The sequence below is a fragment of the Lepisma saccharinum genome, chromosome 30 (genome assembly GCF_977018435.1).
Source record: "Lepisma saccharinum chromosome 30, izLepSacc3.1, whole genome shotgun sequence".
Taxonomy (NCBI): domain Eukaryota; kingdom Metazoa; phylum Arthropoda; class Insecta; order Zygentoma; family Lepismatidae; genus Lepisma; species Lepisma saccharinum.
The window spans coordinates 30,490,616-30,513,809 of NC_139258.1; the positions used below are offsets into that span (position 1 = coordinate 30,490,616).

Below are 23,194 nucleotides of genomic sequence, written 5' to 3' on the forward strand. Positions count from 1 at the left end.
GAGGGTTACTATTTATATTTTGAGCCTAGCAATGAAAAAACAGGAATTTGGCATTGAAAACTGCTTTATTGTTTTTCGAAGTATTCTCCTTTATGGTCAATACACTTTTGCATTCGTTCGAACCATTTGTCAAAGCAGTTTTTCCAATCTTCTTGAGACACCTCCATAATATGGTTTTTGAACGCATCAACGACGTCTTCCGCTGACGAAAATCGTTGTCCACGCAATTTATTCTTGACATTCGGGAACAAGAAGAAGTCATTGGGTGCCAAATCAGGACTGTACGGCGGATGACCCATCAATTCGATTTTTTGACTGTTCATAAAGTCGGTTGTTAGACGAGATGTGTGACAGCTGGCATTGTCTTGATGAAGAATGATCCGACGGCGTTTGTTTGTTTTCCGTATTTGACCGAAAACCTCTGGCAAACAAATTGTTGTGTACCATTCAGAGTTGACCGTTCTACGTTCCTCTAAAGGCACAGTTGCCACATGACCAGTTTTCCCGAAAAAACAGGCGACCATTTGTTTTGATGTGCTTCGAGCGCGAACAACTTTTGTTGGATTGGGTTCATCTTGAAACACCCATACAGTCGACTGCTGTTTACGTTCCGGCTCATATGCATATATCCATGATTCGTCACCTGTTACAATCTTATATACGTCTTTTGAAGCACCACGATTGCATTTATTGAGCATTTGTTTGCACCAATTGACGCGAGCGTCTTTTTGAGTTTTTGTCAAATTGTGTGGGATTCAACGAGAACATACCTTTCTCACAGCTAAATGATCATGTAATATTTTATATATGCTGGTGGAACTAATGCCCATGGTTGCCTCAATCTCACAGTATGTCACATGACGATCTTGCAGTATTAGGTTTTGCACAACATCAATGTTTTCTTGAACAACAACTGATTTTGGACGACCTTCGCGAATCTCGTCGGTGAGCGAATGGCGGCCACGATTAAATTCGTTATACCAGCGTTTCACAGTGGCAAGGGATGGGGCTTCATCGCCAAATGTGGAAGTAAGTTGATCGATGCACTCTTGTCTTGATAATCCACGTCGAAAATCGTAAACAATCATCGCACGAAAATGTTCACGAGTTAACTCCATTTTATTGTTGTCGCGCAATCTCCAAGGCAACATAAACAACACAAATGAAGCTATTGACAAAACATTTGAAGTACGTTATGGTCAATAATGCCAGACGATTCCGTGCAAACGTCAAATCGCGCCTAACTTCAATCAGTGTTGCCAAGGCTCAAAATATAAATAGTGGCCCTCGTAGTAGTTTATAGTATTGTACAGCTAGAACTTGTTAACAGAAGTTACTCTTTTTCATCTGAAATGGGATAGTAGCAGAGGAATGAAGTGGCAAGGTTCGTACGTCATTCCTCCTGTATAATCTGTTCGATCTTGTCTCTTACTCTAAACAATCCACGAACTGTAAAACCACGAAATTTTGAATTTCGACACTACAGCAGAATATACTTCCTCATTAGAAGGCGTCATCAGTTGGTGAGCTCTAGCCCACCTTGAAATAGTTGATATAGTTTTAGGTTTTCACCCTTCTACACACCCAAATAGCAAAGAATCCACACAGAGAGAGGCCTGAAGAAAGTAAGTAAGAATGATACAAGTAAATAGAGAAAGTGATAGAAATAGAGAAAGAGAGGAATGGAAAAGTGATGGAAGAGAGGAGCAGAGGAAGAAAGCAAGAGAATGAGAAACAGAAGATGAAAGAGAAGTAATGATAGGGAGAACAAGAAATAGGAAACAGAGAAATAGGTGGAAAAACAGCGGAAGAGAGAGAGAAAGAAGTGGAGAAACAGAGAAAGGGAAAAGAGAAAGTAACAGAAAAAGAAAGAGAAACAGGAAGAAATCAAGAGATATATAGGGTGTTTCTTTTTAGAGTGATAGAACTTTGAATTGAAATAAAACACATAAAAAATAAGTTTGAAGCCAATTGTGTTTTCATTTGAAAGATAACTTTCTGACATTTACTTTTTGAAAATAATTTCCGGCATATGTCCACCACGACTAGCTGTGATGAACCGGATTTGATCAGTCCAATTTTGAACCACTTTTTCAAGTAATTGGGGACGTATGTCGTTAATAACACGAGTTATGTTGGCTTCCAAAGCGTCAATTGTTGCTGGTTTATCAGCATAAACCAGAGACTTTAGATATCCCAAAGAAAATAATCCAGTGGCGTTAGGTCCCATGATCTTGTGAGGCCAATTCACTGACAGCACCGATATTTCCGAAGTGCTCTATACGTTTGGCGAACAGAACATTGATTTTGGAAATATATTTCCACAATTTGTAAACGTTGTTGCGGCGTCAGTCTTTCCATGATCATTTGCCAATGCTCACTGATATGAAATGACAAAACAACATGTCATCAAAACAAAACAAATGACAGCTATCCCTATGGAAAGTTCTATCACTCTTAAAAAAACACCCTTTAGAAATAAGGGAGGAACGAGAGGAAAGAGACAGGCATCATATGTAGACCTCAAAATATTTTATTAACCAAAATGTATTACCCTACTGAACTAAATTTTCAAATGTCAAGAAAATGTTTTATTTTAAGAATAGAGGAAGCTTTTCTCCTATTTCTGAAGTAATCTAAATAAACAAAAACGAACAGCGACCTCAATACATTAACATAAACAACGAATTAACTTCAAAACGTTTGAAATATTTAATTAATGATACATCAGCTGTCATTCTAATAACAGAAAAGAGAATGCTTTGCTTTACGTCCTAACTGCAGTGAGAAAATACACATGGAAAACTAGATGTAGTGAGAAAATACACACACAAAACTAAATGCATCATATTTACTGATGCACCAGAACGCATCGATTGATGCACTAAAGTGTGTTTTATGGCCTCTACAAAGAATCAGGTTTACAGTTTGATGCATTCTGGTGTATTTTTGTATATCGTAAAGGAAACACGAAAGTGCATCATATGATGCAAGTGAGGATTTATTTCAGTCGAAATGGACTTTAATGCATCAAGGTACATCAAACGCACCAACTGATGCATTAAAGTGCAACTCGACTGAAATAAATCTTCATTGTTTCTTCTATGATGTACAAAAATGCATGAAAATACATCAAATGTGAATCTGATTCTTCGCAGAGGCCATAAAACACACTTTAGTGCATCAATCGATGCATTCTGGCGCATCGATCGATGTGATGCATTTAGTTTTCTGAGTGATACCGGGAACGGGAATAAAAACAAAGGTAGGTCTGTCCTTATTAAACCTTGTAGCCTTAGCTAAGACTATTTACAAAATTAAGTTCATCTATCGATAAAAGAGCATATGAACGATATACTTGTGGTGCATTCTCATCAGAATATTCATTCCATAAGTGCCATGATAACTTCCGCTAGGATTGTCACGTAGCAGCAAGTAGTACTGTCTTGCCGGCGAAACTGCCCATAAAGCAAACCATCTGTAGAGAAGAGGTAACGGTGTAATTTGCAACTGACGATAACAGCTTAAAAAGTAAGTTAAAAGGTTTATTAATATAATGGTCATTAAGGAAACGTAAGTGTTAGGTAACAATTTAGTACGGTGCGAGGAAAGAGGGGGGGCGGAATAGTGACGTTCGTACAAACGTACTTACGCATATATGATTTTATCTACCGTTTTGCACCGTTTAATAATGAACAGTGTAAATTTTCTTGAATCTAATTCTCTACGGGAATTTTGCATTAGTGTTAATATTGGCGCTAGAACGAAGAATTAGCATGTTTAAAAGATTAGATTATAAAGGCCGTTCTTACAACAATAAAATTAAATTAATCGTAATTATTCATCACCATGTTCATGCATTCTGTTTCCCGCAAGTTAATGGTAAAAAAAAAGGTAAAGTGTTCCCCTGTGCATAGCACCACGCCATGAAGGCGTATAGGGGGTGCGGGGGTAACGCCCCACACTTTCTTGATCCGGTCGTGAGTGGGGGTGATGTGATCAGCATCACGCCCCTGACCGCCTTTACCCCCCAGGGTTTCCCCCAGGTACCCATGTTATTCGACGCTGGGTAGGCGCCGGGGCCGCTTCCACCGTTAGAAAAGTTCCCGGATTTGAACCGGCCGGGGATCGAACCCGGGACCTTGAGCATGGTAGTCAGACGCGTTACCGACTGAGCCACCGCGGCCACCTTGCAGCTTGATGCATTTTGATGCACCAGAATGTATATTTTTTGATGATGCACTTAAACGTGTCGTCTGAGCTACGTAAACTCTGTAGTTCAGACCAAACGTTTAAATGCATCATCCAAAAAGATGCAGGAAGGTGCATCAAGAAACATCAACTGATGCATTGAAGTGCATCTCGACTGAAAGAAATCCTCACTTGAATCAAATGATGCGCTTTGGTGTTTCTTTCACAACATACAAAAATGCACCCAAATGCATAAAATGTCAATCTGATTCTTTGAAGAAGTCATAAAACACACTTTAGTGCATCAATCGATGCATTCTGGTGCATCAATCGATATGATGCATTTTGTTTTCTGTGTGTATTGCACGTGGTTTGGGTCTGACGTTAAACTATAGGCCCAGTCCCGACTAGCCTATCTGAGCAGAGTTTTCAGGCCTACGCACAATTGCCGCCCTCCGTGGTGGAGTGGTTAGCACAGCGCGCCACGACGACTAGAGTCCAAGGTTCGAATGCCGACCTTTGCATGCATGTTCTTTGTGAGTATCCCTTCATCAATTTCATCACATCATCACTCATCCTCATCTTCGCGACTAGCCAAAAGTTGCAGTAAAGCGAAGTAAAATAAACCAAATCAATCAGTCAATAATGCCAAAGCGCAAGGGATTAAAACAGAATACCCCTTTGTGTGTAATGACGTTAAATTTAGCAGATGACGCAAGCTTGTATAGTGGAACCATGTGAAAAGAGCCTGCGCAGACCCGCGACTCCTGTTCACCATTCTCCCGCATAGAGGGGAGGGGCAGAGTGGAGCATGCTTACTAATTGTTCGAGTTGAACTGATGGAGGGGAAGATGCGCGGAGACTTTTGGCCGAAGGCTCTTTTCCTTGTGGTCGCTTTAAAATTTCACAAAATTGGTATTGACTAATCTCTAGATTTTCGGTGACTTAGGGATTATTGTTCGGACTTTGAGATGTGCGGGAGGTTTGTGCAGAGTTCTTTTATCTCTGTTTAACGATGAACCTCCCCGATGGCGTAGTGGTAACATCGTCGCCTTCGACACCCGGTGAAGGTACATAACTAGGGAGCGGAAGTTGATGACCTAAAAAATATAAGTATATGACCTATAGAATGTCCTAAAAAATGGGAAAAATTACATAAAATATGCAAAAAATTACCATTAAATTTGTTAGTTTCAGGTTAAAAATTGAAATGAATAGGAAATTAAACAAAATGCAATCTTGCTTTTTAAAAAAAGGCACCAAATGATACCACATACACATTCAATTAAAATATGCAACGAGGATTTCCAATGGAAACAACCGAATAATTTTAAAACAATTTAATGAAAAAATCGTTTCCCCCGAGACAACAAAGACTGTCGCCAGTTCAGCATTTCATTTGCTCGTAAATTACAATCCTGCGATATATATATATATATAGGCCTATGATCATCTTGGTGAAAAGACTCAAGAATATTACCAAAATGAAAGAACTTACGAAATATGTCTAGACAATGCACCGAATATTGCGAAAAATGAAGGGAAAATGCCGAAAATCGGGAAAAATGACATAAAACCTGAAAATTGACAAAAAATGCAAAAAATACACTTGAAAATTACCTTTTTGGGTTCTAGACGAAGTGTAATATTGTGTATATTTAATGGGCATCGTGTGCGAGGTGTGAGAGGAAAATATGACATTTCCTCAACTTCCGCTCCCTATACATAACACAGTGGTTCATGTCCCAAAACTGTAGTACGTACAGTCAACGGCAAAGATAATAGTAGGGAAATTGTCCATCACTATTATCATTACTCTTTATTCCACACCCTGTGTTGTTTTAAGGAATGAATTTCTGTTGATACATAGCAGATGTCGTCCTCTTCCTATTGACGTTTTTTTCTTCATTTCATGATCATCACATTTTGGGTAACGGACTGAATAAAAATGGTGATGGACAATTTGCCTACTATTTCTTTCGCCGTTGGGTGTACCAGTCCCGATTAGCCTTTCTCTGCATAATGTGGACATAAACACACATTCAAATTCAATATCCTACTGTGTTTCCTTTTAGGATTAATATGTAACGAATACTAGTGATAGCAGAGAGCCTATGGAATGCAGCGTAGATGCCTCATGATGGTCTCAGAACAGGTCTATTAAGTCTCAGTGTTCGTCGCTAAGGAAGCGAAGTGTCTGTCATTTATGCCTTGACTATATAAAGACCAGAAAAACGTCAAAAAGTGAACATAAGTCTCCACTGAACTTTTGGTCTGCGTCAGCCAAGCCGTTTGTGAAAATTCCTTTCCTCTCGAAGAACCGCTGTGATATTTCAAATTCTGAAAAAAGTATATCTGCTTAGAATAATTTCGTGTGGCTTGCTTTTGCCATGACCAATTTTCTAATGGAAAATAGGTTTACGTAGCTACGAAACTATTGCGAATACCTAGACAACTGAGAAAGCAAACCACACGAAGATTCACGTGAACCCTCCAGAAGGAATTTCAGTTAGATTTTAAATTTGGAGCTTCTCGAAAGGAGATGAATTTTCGAATAAGGTTTGGCTTAGATGGGCAAGGTCAAAGCTCATGAGAACCTTAAAAGAAAAGAAAATTGCAAAGCACGGAGGACATAGTTTTAACTGGTGATTTGAATGAATGAATGCGTTAAAATTTTCAGGTACGTCGGCACATTGACCGTTTTCCACCCTTCAAATTATACAAGGAAAATCTACTATCGGAAAATATCAGCTGCTATGTTTATTTACAGTTTAATGATAATGACACTCTTTATGGTTTGACATGATTAGTATTTTATATATTTTTCTACATAAAATGTTTGCTATTTTTTACTGTAAAAATTATTGAACTTTTAATCAAGAGAAATGTGTGTTTACATTTTCTTTCGTATGAGCTTCACACCATCATTACATACATTTTATTTCCTTTATTTTACTATCTTAGAGCCTAATAAACACTATTAAATGATTACGAGATTAATGTACTTTCACCAAAAGTGATTCTGATATCTACTAAACCCTTACGTACATTATTCTATAAATTATTTATTCAAAGTGATCTAAATCAGTTATTTTTTTTAATAAAAAAATCCACCTTGCTCACTAAAAACATTTGTTAAAACACTGTCATTAGACCCCAGCACGTAGTTGGAAAGATTGAAAGGTTGTCTGATCTGTCGATTTGAGAAAGCTTGCCGAAATTTTTCCTCGCAAGTTGACTTGGAAACTGTATCCTCTATTCACTTCTGTCACTCGGAGAGCTACGTCAATCCAAACCCATTCGCGGTCCGTTCCCTCTTCTTTCTGTGTTTATGGCAATAACCGGAGGAATCAGTCCATGTCCGTATAACGTTTCCCAGAAAATAATAAGTTACTGTGTAATTAGAACAAACTTTAATATAGCAACTGCAGTTCCCCCGTTCCGCATGAGGGGGGAATAAGGCTCCCCCCCTTCCTCGACGCACGATTCACTTTGCTGCGCCGATGGCAGGTAATCGTCGAAGAATTTTCGGCCACGATGATCTGTCAGCTGAGGCGGAAAAATATAAGGGGTATATCCATTTACGAGAGCATGATCCATTGTTTTTATTTGCTTCTACTTCTTAATGGTATTGCAACCATATGCATCATTGAGTTGAGGGAGTGCAGCAATGATATACATAATATATCATTCTGCATAGACGCCACAAGGTACAGTGGGACTCATGAGTATTACCGTGAAAATTGTCCATCATCAGGTTCGTGCGCTTTATTTGACCCAATAAGAGCTTCAAGAATTAAAAGAAAACTCAAAACAAGCTGTTGACAACTTCTGCACCAGCATACATAAAATCCATCCCTTAAAAACACATAGAATGTAAGAAAAAAATTAATGAAAATGGTCATGGACAATTTGCTGAGCAATACTAATGGATTCCACTGTACCTCAAAGAGGCGGACTACCTTCTACTACCTCACTATTCACTGTCGGTCAAAAAATGTATAGTTGCCTAAAAAAAAACAATGGTTTAGTTTGATTTAATTTTCGTTATTTAGCGTCAATTTTTTGCCGCTTTTGACTAATAGTGACGATGATGATGAATGATGATATGATCAAATTGATGAAAAGATACTCAGAAAGAACACCCATGCGCAGGCTATGATTCGAACCGGGAGCCCCTGACGTTGTGGTGCGCTGTGCTAACCAATCTGCCGCGGAGGTATGTTCATGAGACAAGTATTCGTTTGACTATTGACTTAATAATAAAATATAAACAGCATACGACATGATTAGAAGGGTTCTAACTTCACAAATTCTGAAAATGGTTTCAAATTTATGAACTAATTTTTTTGGGGCAGGCAGGACACTCTTTGAGCAGCTTTACGACATGCGCATGGCCCACGAACTGGAGGAATGCAAGCCTCTGAAAGCATTTTTTTCAATAGTTACAGCTTGATAAAGTTTGGGGAGAGTTCATCGCGATATTAGTATTTGCCGCGGCATTGAAAAAGTGACCTTCACAGAAGCAACCCTGATGCCTCCAACCAAAGTTCTTATGAATCGGAAACTTTGCAGGTCTCCATGTGGGGTACATATGTACAAACGGTAGATGTTTCATCAAATTGAAGAGGGTCGAACAGGGACCATATTTGAATATAGGCCACTTGACATGGGATGACCCTTCTAAAAACAGATCAAGTAAATGACTAATACACACGTTGCACAATGTAACAATTTGTGAAAAATAAAATAATACAATGCAACAGAAAGAGAGAGAGAAGCAAGGACAATAGAAAGAAATAGAGAAAAAGAGGATGGAAGAGAGAAAGGGGTGGAAAGAGGGAGGAGTAGAAAGAAATAAATGGAAAGAGACAGGGAAAGAAACCATGATAGATATAAATAAATAAAGCAAAATTAGAGAAGAGAGAGAAAATGGAAAGAAAGAAAGATGGAAGAAGAGAGAGATAGAGAAAGAAAGAGAGAGACAGAAATGGGAAAGGAAAGAGAGTAAGGGAAAATAAAGAAAGAATGAGATTCACGTTCTCTTTATCAGTCACCCTGATTGATATTTGGGTGAGGAAATGGATAATTTACTATGTGTTTTTCATTATATTTCGTTATAATTAATGTTAATAGTACATATATAAATACTATTATATATAATGTATAATAAGATTAAAATAGAAAGCGGATTTAACTGAATCCAAGAATGAATAGCATCCCTCTTCAGAGCAGAAAAGTTTGATTCCAAAGTGGATCAGAGTGAAAATAAACATACAATTGTATTTCGTGTATTGTACACATGATTCAAATTAAAGAAACATAAAAATTAAGAAAAACACGCACTCTACGCCTTGATAAGCACTCCCTGACCTTGATTCAATGTTCTTTCTCCATTAGAATACAGATGAGTTACAATATTTGGCATACATTTCCCGATGCGGGTTTGTGCACACACAACGGATCCCGATTGAGTATGAATGAATTAAATGCTCTACTTGTGGCGTCATTATTCGATTGTGAAGCTTGCGCGGTGAATTGCTTTTCTTTGCGAAAGTGCAATGAAAGGCTAATTTCGTGTGTTTCAGGTAAGGTCACCACAAAACGTGGGTTTACTTGTCGCTGTTGTCATAAACATGAGCAATGAATCAGTTATGCACTTTTAGGTGGGAACAGCATAAAAATTGCATTATGATGTCAGTTCTCCTAATTTCTTAGTCTTCTAAACAAGTACCCTGGGGACAGGGGAGAATTTCCCCTCTACCAACAACCTTGACCTCAGAAATCCCACCCCAAATTATCCGGGGGAGAGTTTTTGTTGTAACAACAATATATAAGCAATTAGTTTAGACTTATTATGTACTTCTTAGGTACTTTACAAACGATAATATCGAAAACACACACAAAATAGCGTGGTTGTGAGTGCAGAATGCTTTCTCTCTCTTGCAAGAGATAATTACTACAATCTACTCTATACCAATAACAATATGCGCAAAAGAAAAATAAAAGAATGCAAGTCAAATATAATTAAAATTCTAATAGTTTTCCATTAATAGATAACAAAACCGATGGGATGATCTACAATTTTGCAACATTAAAATATTGATCTACAAAATTGAAACATGGCAATAAATACTCTAAAGGCACATTTGCTATTTTTTTCATTTACTAAAAAATAAGGTAGAATTTTTACCTGCTCATACCTACGTTATGCACAGAATATCACCAAGCGTGTGTCAGTGATTTGGCCAGGAAATAATGACACACACCCCTTTTGCTTGAATTTTACATTTTCCTTACCACATAAAGTCAGCTAGCTTTTCTGCATATGTGACCATGGCGTACACAAAGGAGAGGCTGATGGGACTACAGGTCCCTCGAAATGACCCCAATTGCCATTTTTGATAATGGAAAGTTCTAAATATACGAATTATCTTATTGTGTATGCCGCCCTTCTTTAAAGCAGCCAGGGGTGCCAACTTTTCAAAAGCATTGTTTATTATTGATTTAATAAATCTCATATACTGATTTCAAAAAGAAAATATATAAAAACAACAAATATAATAATAATAACACGACAAATTTGTCTTACTGCCAGGCGGGAGACCCGGGTCAGATTCCCGGTGTGGTTTATCTAAGGTAGGCTCTGGGGTTCATCCAGCCTCAAATCAATGGGTACCTGGAGGCAGCCCTGGGGGAGTAAAGACGGCCGGAGCGTGGTGCTTATCACATCACCTCAACATGGCCGAGATCGAGATTATGTGGAGCCCTACCCCCACATTCTGTAACTGTGCTTTCATGGCACGTTGTTATATGCACGGAGAACTTTACCTTTTTAAATAACATGATAAATTCTTATGTGGAGTCGGACCCCACGTGCCCATATAAGTTGGTGTCACTGAAAGCAGTTTTATAATATTGTATATGCCTATACAATTCCAGTTCCTCCCGAAAAAAAATCCTGTCTCTCTGACAATGTTTTTTCAAAATGTTTCAACCTTATAGAGAACAAAAGAGAGAGAAACGGAAAGCGAGAAATGAGAGTAAAACAAGGGGAGAGAGAAGTAGAAGTAGATGGGGAGAGAGAGAAGTAAGGGATGAGGAGACAGGTGAGTGGAGAAGGTTACATAATTTAGAAGTACGTAATTTGTATTCATGTCCAGATATTATTAGAATAATTAAATCAAGAAGACTTAGGTGGGTAGGCCATGTGGCACGAATCGGAGAGGAAAGAGGAGTTCACAGGATTCTTGTTGGGAAACCTGATGGTAAGAGACCTGTAGGAAGGCCAAGACGAAGATGAAGGGACAACGTTGAGATGGACCTAAATGAAATCAGTAGGGATGGAAAAGAGTATATAGATCTTGCTCAGGATAGGGACAGATGGAATGCCTGTGTTGCTGCAGCCATGAACCTTCGGGTTTAAGAAGGCTAGAGAGTTAGTTAGTCTCTGACAAAGTGCCAAATCTTGAGAAGAATTTTTCAACCTTATAGAGAACGAAAAGAGAGAGAAACGGAAAGCGATGGATGAGTGTAAAACAAGGGGAGAGAAAAGTAGAAGTAGATGGGGGGAGAGAGAAGTAAGCTCAGAAGTAGATGATGAGAGAGAGGGGTAGAGAAAACCAGAGAGAAATAGAGAGAGAAGTACGGGAAAGAAAGATTAAAAGGAAGAGAGAGAGAGAAATAAAGAAATTCATATAAGAGCTTCTCCATTTGTCTGTCTTTTTGGTGTCGTCAGAGTGAACCTCAACTGCTTTCACAAGAAGACGTTAATGCTATTCTCTGGTTTCCTGATAAGAAGCGAAGAAAAGGCTTAGACTCCCATAAGGAAGCAGATAAGCCAAAGCAAGAAGTGGACCAGTTGGAGAAGATGATACAACTAGGACACAATATTCAACGTGCGACATGAAGAATTTACTGACCCCCTCACTGTTTCTTATCCGCAAAATTATCTCCGGTGTTGGAATGCCAATTCGATAACCAACCACAAAAAGAGCTCCCTCCATGCTCTACTTGCAAGAGGAAGGTCGGTTGTTGGTCTCACACGCTGGAACTGCATAAAGGTTCCACGCATTGCAAAGCAGCTTCAATTGTTACCGAATTGTCCATATTCCCGCGTTTTCTTCCCCAAAAGAGAACCAGTGCGGTTCGTGACTGGCCCAATTGCACGATGACTCATGGATTCCCGCAACAATTGCGCTGATCTATCGAGCGTTCACGACAGGACAATGGCTGCTTGAATGGGGATATCTCCGCCTGCGCTCAACAATCGGAGTTTTGGCGGGATAGTCCCGCGTTGACGGATTGTTGCATCGCGAGGTGATCTCTCATTGAACATTCACCGTCGACATCCGAAGCTGATTTGATTCACGCTGTAAGATGGCGCCATTTGTCGCCCTCTCGCGCCTGTTAACTGAAGGCAAGGAAGAACAATTGTTTCAAATCCGAATGCAGCATTTCTCCTTCTCTCACCATTAACGCATTTCTGTCTCTTTCCTTCTTCCTTACTTCATTCTTTTCTTCTTTGCTTTCTTACTTCCTTCTCTTCTTCCTATCTTCGTTACTTCTTTCTTCTCTTCCTTTCTTTCTCTGTTCTCTTGCTTCTTCTGTTTCTTTCTATTTCTTTCTTTCACCCTCTCTATCTTTCTTCCTCTGTTTCTCTCTATCTTTATTTCTTTCTTTCACCCTTTCTATCTTTCTTCCTCTGTTTCTCTCTCTTCATTTGTTTCATTCACCCTCTATATCTTCCCCTGTTTCTCTTTCTCTCTCTCTCTTTATTTCTTTTTTCGCCCTCTCTATCTTTCTTCCTCTGTTTCTCTCTATCTTTATTTCTTTCTTTCACCCTTTCTATCTTTCTTCCTCTGTTTCTCTCTCTTCATTTGTTTCATTCACCCTCTATATCTTCCCCTGTTTCTCTTTCTCTCTCTCTCTTTATTTCTTTTTTCGCCCTCTCTATCTTTCTTCCTCTGTTTCTCTCTATCTTTATTTCTTTCTTTCACCCTTTCTATCTTTCTTCCTCTGTTTCTCTCTCTTCATTTGTTTCATTCACCCTCTATATCTTCCCCTGTTTCTCTTTCTCTCTCTCTCTTTATTTCTTTTTTCGCCCTCTCTATCTTTCTTCCTCTGTTTCTCTCTATCTTTATTTCTTTCTTTCACCCTTTCTATCTTTCTTCCTCTGTTTCCCTCTCTTCATTTGTTTCATTCACCCTCTATATCTTCCCCTGTTTCTCTTTCTCTCTCTCTCTCTTTATTTCTTTTTTCGCCCTCTCTATCTTTCTTCCTCTGTTTCTCTCTATCTTTATTTCTTTCTTTCACCCTTTCTATCTTTCTTCCTTCTGTTTCTCTCTCTTCATTTGTTTCATTCACCCCCTATATCTTCCCCTGTTTCTCTCTCTCTCTTTATTTCTTTCTTTCGCCCTCTCTATCTTTCTTCCTCTGTTTCTCTCTATCTTTATTTCTTTCTTTCACCCTCTCTATCTTTCTTCCTCTGTTTCTCTCTATCTTTATTTTTTCTTTCACCCTTTCTATCTTTCTTCCTCTGTTTCTCTCTCTTCATTTGTTTCATTCACCCTCTATATCTTCCCCTGTTTCTCTTTCTCTCTCTCTCTTTATTTCTTTCTTTCGCCCTCTCTATCTTTCTTCCTCTGTTTCTCTCTATCTTTATTTCTTTCTTTCACCCTTTCTATCTTTCTTCCTCTGTTTCTCTCTCTTCATTTGTTTCATTCACCCTCTATATCTTCCCCTGTTTCTCTTTCTCTCTCTCTCTCTTTATTTCTTTCTTTCGCCATCTCTATCTTTCTTCCTCTGTTTCTCTCTATCTTTATTTCTTTCTTTCACCCTTTCTATCTTTCTTCCTCTGTTTCTCTCTCTTCATTTCTTTCATTCACCCTCTATATCTTCCCCTGTTTCTCTCTCTCTCTCTCTCTCTCTCTCTTTATTTCTTTCTTTCGCCCTCTCTATCTTTCTTCCTCTGTTTCTCTTTCCTTATTTCTTTCTTTCACCCTCTCTATCACTCTTCCTCTGTTTCTTCATCTTATTGCTATCTGTTCTTCCTTCTCATGTTACTCTTTCTTTCTTCCTATCTTTCCGTGTTGCTTTATTGATCATTCTGGTAAAATTGCACAAGGTTTTAAATAAAAAAAATATATCTCGGTAACTACGAATGGTAGAGCTACAAATTATAGCTCGTTTCTTTTAGTGCAGTCTAAGCTACAAGCCTTTGATCGAAAAAAACTTTCATTAACCAAATAGAAGAAGAAGACGACAAAAGTAAAAAATCTTACCTTTCTCACGAAATTTGAATTTCGTTGATGCCGCACTTAGGCAACGCCCAGACGTGAGGATACAAATTGTATACTTGCTGCTGATACTTTGAGGGGGGGGGGGAATTCATGTAAAAGTAATGCATTTTTCGGCGGGAAATTTAATATTCTGTAAGGTTTCAAATAAAGATTTATATATCTGTGACTGCAAATGCCAGGGTTATGAATTTTAGCTCTCCTCGTTCCATGCAGAAAGTAAAAGAAATCTTATTTGTAACGCAATTGTTCAAAGGGTACCCATATATTCCCTGATATCTGTCCTATTCTTGTGGAAAGAATTGCGGACTTGCTGCTCATAGTTTCAGAGAAAAAATAATTTCTAATATAAAAGCAGCTATATTTTTTCGGGAGAGAAATTGCTCCCTAGCCACCCGAAATATATACAGAATCGAATTAAACTTTACTAATTACCAATATGATGCCACAAGGCTCGTGTAGCACCTCTCCGAGCATTATCTGAGTTACAGTATGCTCGAAAAGTCGAAAAAACCAAATGTGACAATACAAATTTGTGTATCATGTTCCGGCTTCTAAGGGTAACTAAACGTATTTTTATGAAGAACCTATACTGTACGCAACTCCACTGGCGGCTGGGTTACAGCGAATCAGCGGTGAGCTGAATTTTCTTCGACTGAAATCGGGCATTTTCGAGTCACAAGGTACCGAACGTTTTTCGGGCGACGAAATAAATGAGCGTTGGGTTCACCACATGTTGCCAAACGTACTGCAAAGCGTGAGAGAGTCTTCTCGTGGAACGTTATTGCCAGCACCAGAAATCAGCGGGGTGTTAATGATACGCGCACGTGGTCCTACTACGAGGGAGTTTCACACGCAAACACTCAAATGGACAACTGGCAAAAACAGACGTAGCTACTCTTGGCAACGTTGCTTCGGGAGAGCGATGTGATCCCTTCAGCTCTTACTTCGAGCCACACACCCCCGAAGACGATTGGGGGACAGAAAGGGCCAGAAATATCCGTCAAGGTCAGCCGCCAGTTGGAGTTGCGTTCAGTATAATATAACGTGAGCCAAAGATCTCACATGTTATTAGTAAGATCTCATTGTAAATTACGTAAACTTAATCAGCGTGGGAATTGATGTGGTTAATACAGATAAAAAGAAATGTGCAGGAAACTTACCGACACCATTGATATCCAAAGAACTCCAACCCGTGACCTGAAGAATCGAATTAGAAACATTTTTTATCATAAATGCAGTGTTTTGATATCTGTTTATTCGTGATTAGCTACAGCTGTAAAGAGATGACACTAGTATTTCACTACGTGTATAATAACAATAAAATATTAGTGATAATCTTATTATTATTATTATTATTATTATTATTATTATTATTAAAGGTTAATATTCATCGTGGATCAGCAGTGGATCAAACTAAGCGGCATTATCAAAGTGATTTATTTCGCACTAACTTGCACATACATTCTGTATTAATTTATTTCCTGTGGTTGACCTCCGTGGCAGAGTGGTATGCACAGCGCGATAAGACGCCAGGGGTCCCGGGTTCGAATGCCAGCCTGGGCATGGGTGTTTGCGAGTGTCCCTTCATCAATTTCATCATATCATCACTCATCCTCGTCGTTGCGATTAGCCAAAAGTGGCAGAAACGCGACTCTATATAACACTACTACTCTCACCACCACCAATAATAATAATAATAATGATGGTTTATGTGAGGAAATAAATTATTAATTGGGAGTTAATTTGGAGTCCATGTCGCTTGCGCCGAGGCTTCTTATCGGTTCATTTCTTTCGCGACATATGTCAAGACCTTCCTTGGTGGGTTTTCCCACAATCCGGAGTGTCATTACCGCCGTTGGCATGTGTGTGTTATGACGTTGCCCAGCTCCAGCTGTGTTTATCTTCGATTGAAAAGAAAGGTGATTGGTAAACGAATGTAAGATAAAGTATATATGAGGGATATACATTGGGAAATTAGTATTTATGTAAAACTGAGACTTGAGAGAGACGACAAGATGGCTGAGAATATGGAAATGATAGAAACAACGCCTGGAATTCCTTCGAGCATTTGCATATCTACAAGACTTCAAATAACGTTTGTATTGTTGTTGTGCAAGTGTATCGAAATATTGTGTTTATATATACGTAGCTATTACTTATATAATGTTTTCAAAAGATTACACTGTATTTATAATGTTTTAGACGATTTTATGTAGTGCATAATAATTAAGTGTAATAGGCTGGCACATTTCTGTTGCTTCCAAAGTGTACATTTACGTAGTACTTGTAGAATGCTTTCAATATTTTAACAATACTGTATTTACGATGTTTTTTGACGATTAACGATAAATGATTAATAGTTAATAGGCTGAAACTGATTTATGTATTTTCTGTTGGGAATAAAATTAATACAAGTAATCCTGTGTAACGTCTTTTGAAATAACTAAAGAAAAGTCATATTTGACTCTCTGGATAGGTTTAACATTTCGGTGTAAACACAGCTGTGCATCGTCATAAACATACGTTTGATTTTATGTTTTAAGTCCACTTTATGCACTATGCACCATGTGCCCATAAACACACGTGCGCGCAGCGGCGATGACACTCTGGATTGTGGGAAAACCAGCCGAGGAAGGTCTTGACATATGTCACGGCGGAAATGAACCGATAAGAAGCCTCGGCGCAAACGACACGACACCGTTAATTTGTAATGTTTTGTTAAACTTAATGTAACTACTGCTGCTGCTAGTACTACATACTAATAATAATAACAACAATAATACTTGAGTTTATTTGAGTTTGTTGTTAAGTCTAATTTATGCACAGAAAGACCAATCGAGACTGGACGTACAGTTTATCCAACCCGGAACCCCTTGATTACAAGGAGACGACTTTATCACTATGGTATCGGGTTAGTCCAATAACAATATTTGTAATTTGCAATTATCTATTTATCTATTAAAAATAAAGGTGCTGTATTTCTTAGCACATATATGCATTCCTGCTGACACCTGATTCCAACAAGGGACGTCATCTCCGCTCCCCCCCAAGAAAGTTTAATTCTCAAATGCATCGCACCAATCAGCGCTGACAGGGCAATCAGCTGCTGGAAGCTGACGTCCACATGCGGAGAAGACACAGCCTCCTGGGTGGCCGAGATGCGAAGACGAGGTAACGGTTCACACGTCGGCTGACAATTATGAAATATTGCCGTGCTCAACGTAGGTGCACTGTTCGGACAAGCTGGCTTCTTTTATGGCTTCGCGTATGGTAACTATAAACAAAACACTCCTTGCTGTGTTTGCAAGGCCGCGGGAACTCGCTACCCCCGTCCCTAAGTTTCTTTTTTAAAAATGTGTCGACCCAGTGTTGGCAGCGCTGGCAGTTTTCGAGATCAAAAGACAGCGTTGCCAGTCCTTCAATTCTTTGTTCCCCTTCGCCATTTTTCCCCCACGTCAAAAAAACATAGTCATAATCAGAGGCTTTTGCATTTTTAAGTCGCTTTTCATCCTCTTTAGGCTACCACGATGATGATGATGAAAGATGAATAAAAGTTCATCAATGAAGTAACATTCAAAAGCATAGGCGTCGCAAAAAATTTTTAAGGGGGCCAGGCCATTGATAAAACTTGAATGATAGAAACAATAAAAACGATAACTGTTACCACGGTTATAATTGTTATTATACAATAATAAATATAAACTAATAAGAAACAATTTATTCCAAATTATTATTAAGATTACTATCGTCATTATTATTATTATTTTTATATATACCCTCTATGACAAAGAGGTAATATAACGTACTACTTAACTTTCCAGATTCGAATCCTGGGTAAAGCACGAATTTATCTTAGTATTTGTCCTAACAGCTATTTGAATCCGTGTACCTTTCTGTCTTATCGCAGTGTTAACATAGAAAGTAAAATATCGACGTCAAATATCAAAAACAAAAAGGGAAATTGTAACTTCCTGAAGAACATTATGTAGCACATATTTCAATACAAAACATATCAAATATGTATTTTAAGATTAGTGCTGAATAACCAAAAGTTCATGAAGACATATTTTTGTCAAAAATTGTCGTTTTGGCATCACATAAAACACAATTTGTTATCATTGTACGATACTGTTGGTATATAGGGTAAAGGAGGGATAGATGGCGTACATTTTCAGTCAACACATAAAAGCTGTTTGTTAATATTTTTATTTATTTTCAATGTACTTTACATCATTTTTTAGTTCTTGAGGAACAATAAAAATGGACGATGGCTAAGTTGTGTATCACCATGTAGCGACATATATGCTCGCAAAAAAATAGTAGCTTTTAGCCATCAGTCCCACCTGGGTGGGACAGATAGCGCAGTGGTAATGCGATCTGAATAAAACAGTTTAACGCTTCACAACATCTTCTTGGCAGCCCGTGGTTTCATTTCTTCACTCTTCAATAATCAGTGCACTTATCAGGATGAACTCAACAAGTTTCATGGAACCAACTTGTGTATTTGATGCATTGTATCCAGTCGACTGTGGACGTTAACTCTTGGTACAGTTGTAGGCACTCATTCATTTTCATTGTCGGCATAGAACATAAACGAAGATGAGTTCGATACCGGGTGGAGGAACAAGTGTTTCGGATCCTACTTTAAACTGTATGTCCAGTCCCAATAAGCCTTCCTGTGCATAACGTGGATCTAAAACCAAAACTCAACTCACTAAGCGAAGGTGAACATGAGCTGGTAGCCTTATATCCGGCAATTCCATTAAGTTCTTGGAAAGAGGTATGCTCTGGTTTGTGGAATTGTCGACTCGGATCCAGCACTTTTATCTTCTTGTTACTCATCCGCTGTGCAGATTTCTAATGTCTTCCTCCGTCCAAGATGCTCGTTCCGTTGTTCTCTGGCGCTTCTTGGCATATTTCTGTAAAGAAAATAGTGGAAAGAGTAAAGGCTGAGGTAATGAAACTAGTATAACATTTGGTTTATGAGTGATAAAACGATAGTATCAGACTCCGTAGCAGATTACTGATCTTGTAATTTTTTTATGTAGATAAAAAAAGGTGTCGCCCTCTGTCCAACTCAACATTGCGCCATCTTACCCCACAACGTCGAGATGAATGTTTTTACAAAACCTCACCAGATGTCAACACTGACCTGAATGTACTAAGCAACTATGGAAGTGCAAGAGACAAGCTTCCCAAACATGCGTTTGAAAATTTCTTAATTGCTTCCTATGTCAGATCTATGATGCTTACAAAATAGTAGTAATAAATTTATTTCACTTACCCAGCTATGTTCTGATGACGTAAAACCTTGAAATATCTCTGCTATCTGATTTATCGGGAACATAATGCTCACTAAATCGTCCAGTTGTCTCTTCTTCAAAACTGTGGAAAAGTGGAGCCAACGGCCTGCTTCTTCTCTGCTAGTCATGTGATGCGCCATCTGTCCGCCCTTTACCCTATGTGCATATAGTATTTACGTCATGTTTTTGAAATAATTTTTACTTGAAACTTTCGTTTTAAATGTCCGATTTAATAAGTACTAATATTGTAAATAATTTAGAAACTAAAATGATGGATAATAACAGCTGAATGGAAGAAATTACTTCACGATTGAAAACAATACATAAACAATGAATATACAAATTGCATATGTTTCCATTCATGTTCATTAATATATGTAGAAATTATATGTGTGGTCCATACATTTGAATAACTCCTTCTTAATGGTTAATTAATCCAAAATGCACTCCAGCTGTACCAGGCTGCCTAACATTTAAGTATGTATTTTCTTTGTTTTCTGTTCTTGAACTACCGTCACATTACAAATTAGTATAATTGTACAAACATAATAGAAAGTCAAGACTAGTATCGACAATAACTTTTGGTATATATTATTTACTCATAACGATCACTAAATGATTTAAAATTATAAACAGCATATTGATCTTGTATTCTAGGCATGACATCGTCAGTCAGACACCCTACCAACTGAACCACCGCGAATATCCCACACACACATACACTATATTGTATATATATATATATATATATATATATATATATATATATATATATATATATATATATATATATATATACATATATATATATGGGGCATTCCATTTTCACGGGTGGAAATTATAAGAAATAAATTATTTAAGACAAAATGAGAAAGTAATTGACCTTTGAATATTCTAGTGAAGTTGAAGGGGAAATGTACTTAATCACAACCATAAAAAATAAGAGGCAAATAAATAAATAAATAAATAAATGTAACAGTTAAAGGAGAAATTAATTGTTTTTGGTGTCGCGGGTAAGACACAATATAAAACAATAGTAAATAGAAATGTTAAAATCAACGCCGAAATGACAAGTTTAGATTGTTACGCACAAGATAGGATAAAGTTACAGCATTTCATTGAATTTTAAAAAAAAATGAGTTTCAGGGGTACTTTGAAAGAGAATGCCCAATATATAATATATATAGTTATATATCACGTATATTGAATACTTGATTGGCGTTATTCCAGGAATCCACCGTATGTGTATAAATAGGAAGGCCATTTGGTTATTCTCCACATGGAGTCGAGGTGAGATTGAAATTATTTTGTCCTCCACTTCCCAGAAGCTTCTTCGTCGCTGGCAACACTGCGGAGGGCCATTTGGTCGCCCGCCGAATGTGTGGCCCTCATCTCCATCCAGCCCACGTCGTCGCCCATTGAATCTCTCGGCCACGGAGGACTCCTCAATGAACGGCTGAAGGTCCATCGCCTCCGAGAAAGAAAACCAGGTCACTGTGGTTCTGGAATCCGGTGTTAACGGTAGTTTTTGACGTAACCATCAGAAGCTCCTGCATGCTTGGCCCATCATACGTGAACATCATATCAGCCGGGGTTGCACCCTTCCTTCCGACGCACCCCGCTGAGCACACCTTCATTGACGGCAATGCGCGACGCCATTAACCAACGGCTGCTGGGATGATAAATCGAATGGCTGACGATGCAGATTTGATGGAAGCAATGCAACATACGTAAACAATTCAGTTAATTTTCTATTATTTTCCTTATTCTATGTTGTTTTTCTGCTTGCTTAGGATAATCGCGACGATGAGAAAGAATGATGATTGCATGAAATTTGTTACGTCCTTCAGGAACTGCGTGTCATTATTAAAGCGAAGATTTTCATGCCTATGTATATTTGAAGGGTCAGTCGATATTTGGGAGCCGACCTGCGTATCGGAGTGGTTATCACAGCGCCCTACGACGATGGGTTCTGGGTTCGAATCCCGGCCTTGGCCTGGATGTTCGTTATGTGCCCATCATCAATTTCATCATATCATGACTCATCCTCATTGTGGTCATTAACCACAAGTGAAAGAAAAGCGACGCTAAATTTTAAAGAAATCGGAAAACATACTTTGGTGATAATTTTCTCAGCACAGGACAAACTGATATCAATTTTTAAAGCAACAGATATCGATATCTGAATCAAATTTTATACGAATTTGGCTATTCCGACTGGAATCTTCAATACAACGTGTCTGATTCCACACCAATGCACAATATTTCACGGTGATGGAAACTGGATAAATTCCCCTCGGCTTAGGGAAATTTTGAATAATTTCAAGTGAATGGGAGAAAGGGAAATTTTCTCAAAACATGGCAACTGTAAGAAAGGAAGAACCTTATAGGAATGTCTTCCACCCGAAGAGTAGAAAGGAAATAAAGAAGTCTGTAAAACACACTATGTATGCTAGTGTTATTTTTGGAGGAACTGGTAATCTATAGATGTAATTACCTAGGTACAATGAAAATTATATGCATTTTGAAATGTATTGTGATTAAAGGTTTTTGGCTGCTATTTAATTGCAAATGAATTGATCTATTCGTTTTATCTGATTAAATAATATGCTGACTATAGTAGGGAGGTCTGTTATGGTCTATTTAAATTTTGACTTTCTTTTTCTTTGCCAACTTCGCGGGCTGAACAACCGTGTTTAATTTCACCGCTACAGACTTGCTCTTAGGTTTCCGCGTAGCGTACCTGAGTGTCCAGTTGGCGAATCTAAGGTTCCAAGTTCGCCTTCTCAGTGAATGTAACCGTAACTGTTATTGCATGCGTCATTTTGTCTATACATTGCAAATTAAATAACTGATATGTTGACGGTAGGCAGTTGTGTTGGAATAGAACCCGTCTCAGCGGAACTATTTTCTTCCCTTATGTTTGGGTCTCGACGTGCGAGCCCAATACACATTACATGAACATGAACTTATTAGCCACATGGATAAACGAAGAGCATGTCGAGAACATAGTTCTACTGAGAAGTGAAGCTTCTAAAAGTTTCCTTGATCCATGTTTGGCTCTGTTGGCCATAGAAAAACGTTGCAGGGTTTTGATGCCTTTTGAAGTTGATGACATCTGATCTGACTCTCTGCCTTTTTTTTTTTTTTGCAACATGGTAACTTTGGTAACAAAGCAATGGAGAGATGGTCGACGATTTTATGAGCTGGTTGGGTGGAAGCTTCGACGGAAGAGAAGGCAAGTGAGGTACTTCATCTCTTTAAACAACAATTAGTAACAATACTTTTTCCGAAAAACGCATTTTCCCAATATGGGCCATATTGCGCAAATTCAGACCTGTTTCATTTCTACCCACACAGATCACAACAGTGATTACCAACAAAACATTAAATGTAAGT

The 23,194-nt window shown here is 38.3% G+C and overlaps 1 protein-coding gene across 1 annotated transcript in view; it reads right to left on the bottom strand.

Moving 5' to 3' along the window:
* The window catches only part of LOC145981756 (uncharacterized), a 242,044-nt gene that overhangs the window by 139,777 nt on the left and 79,073 nt on the right, over positions 1-23,194 (bottom strand). The window contains exon 3 of the mRNA XM_083115165.1: positions 15,653-15,689. The gene's annotated coding sequence lies outside the window, so the exon portion shown is untranslated. The remainder of the gene's footprint in view (positions 1-15,652; positions 15,690-23,194) is intronic.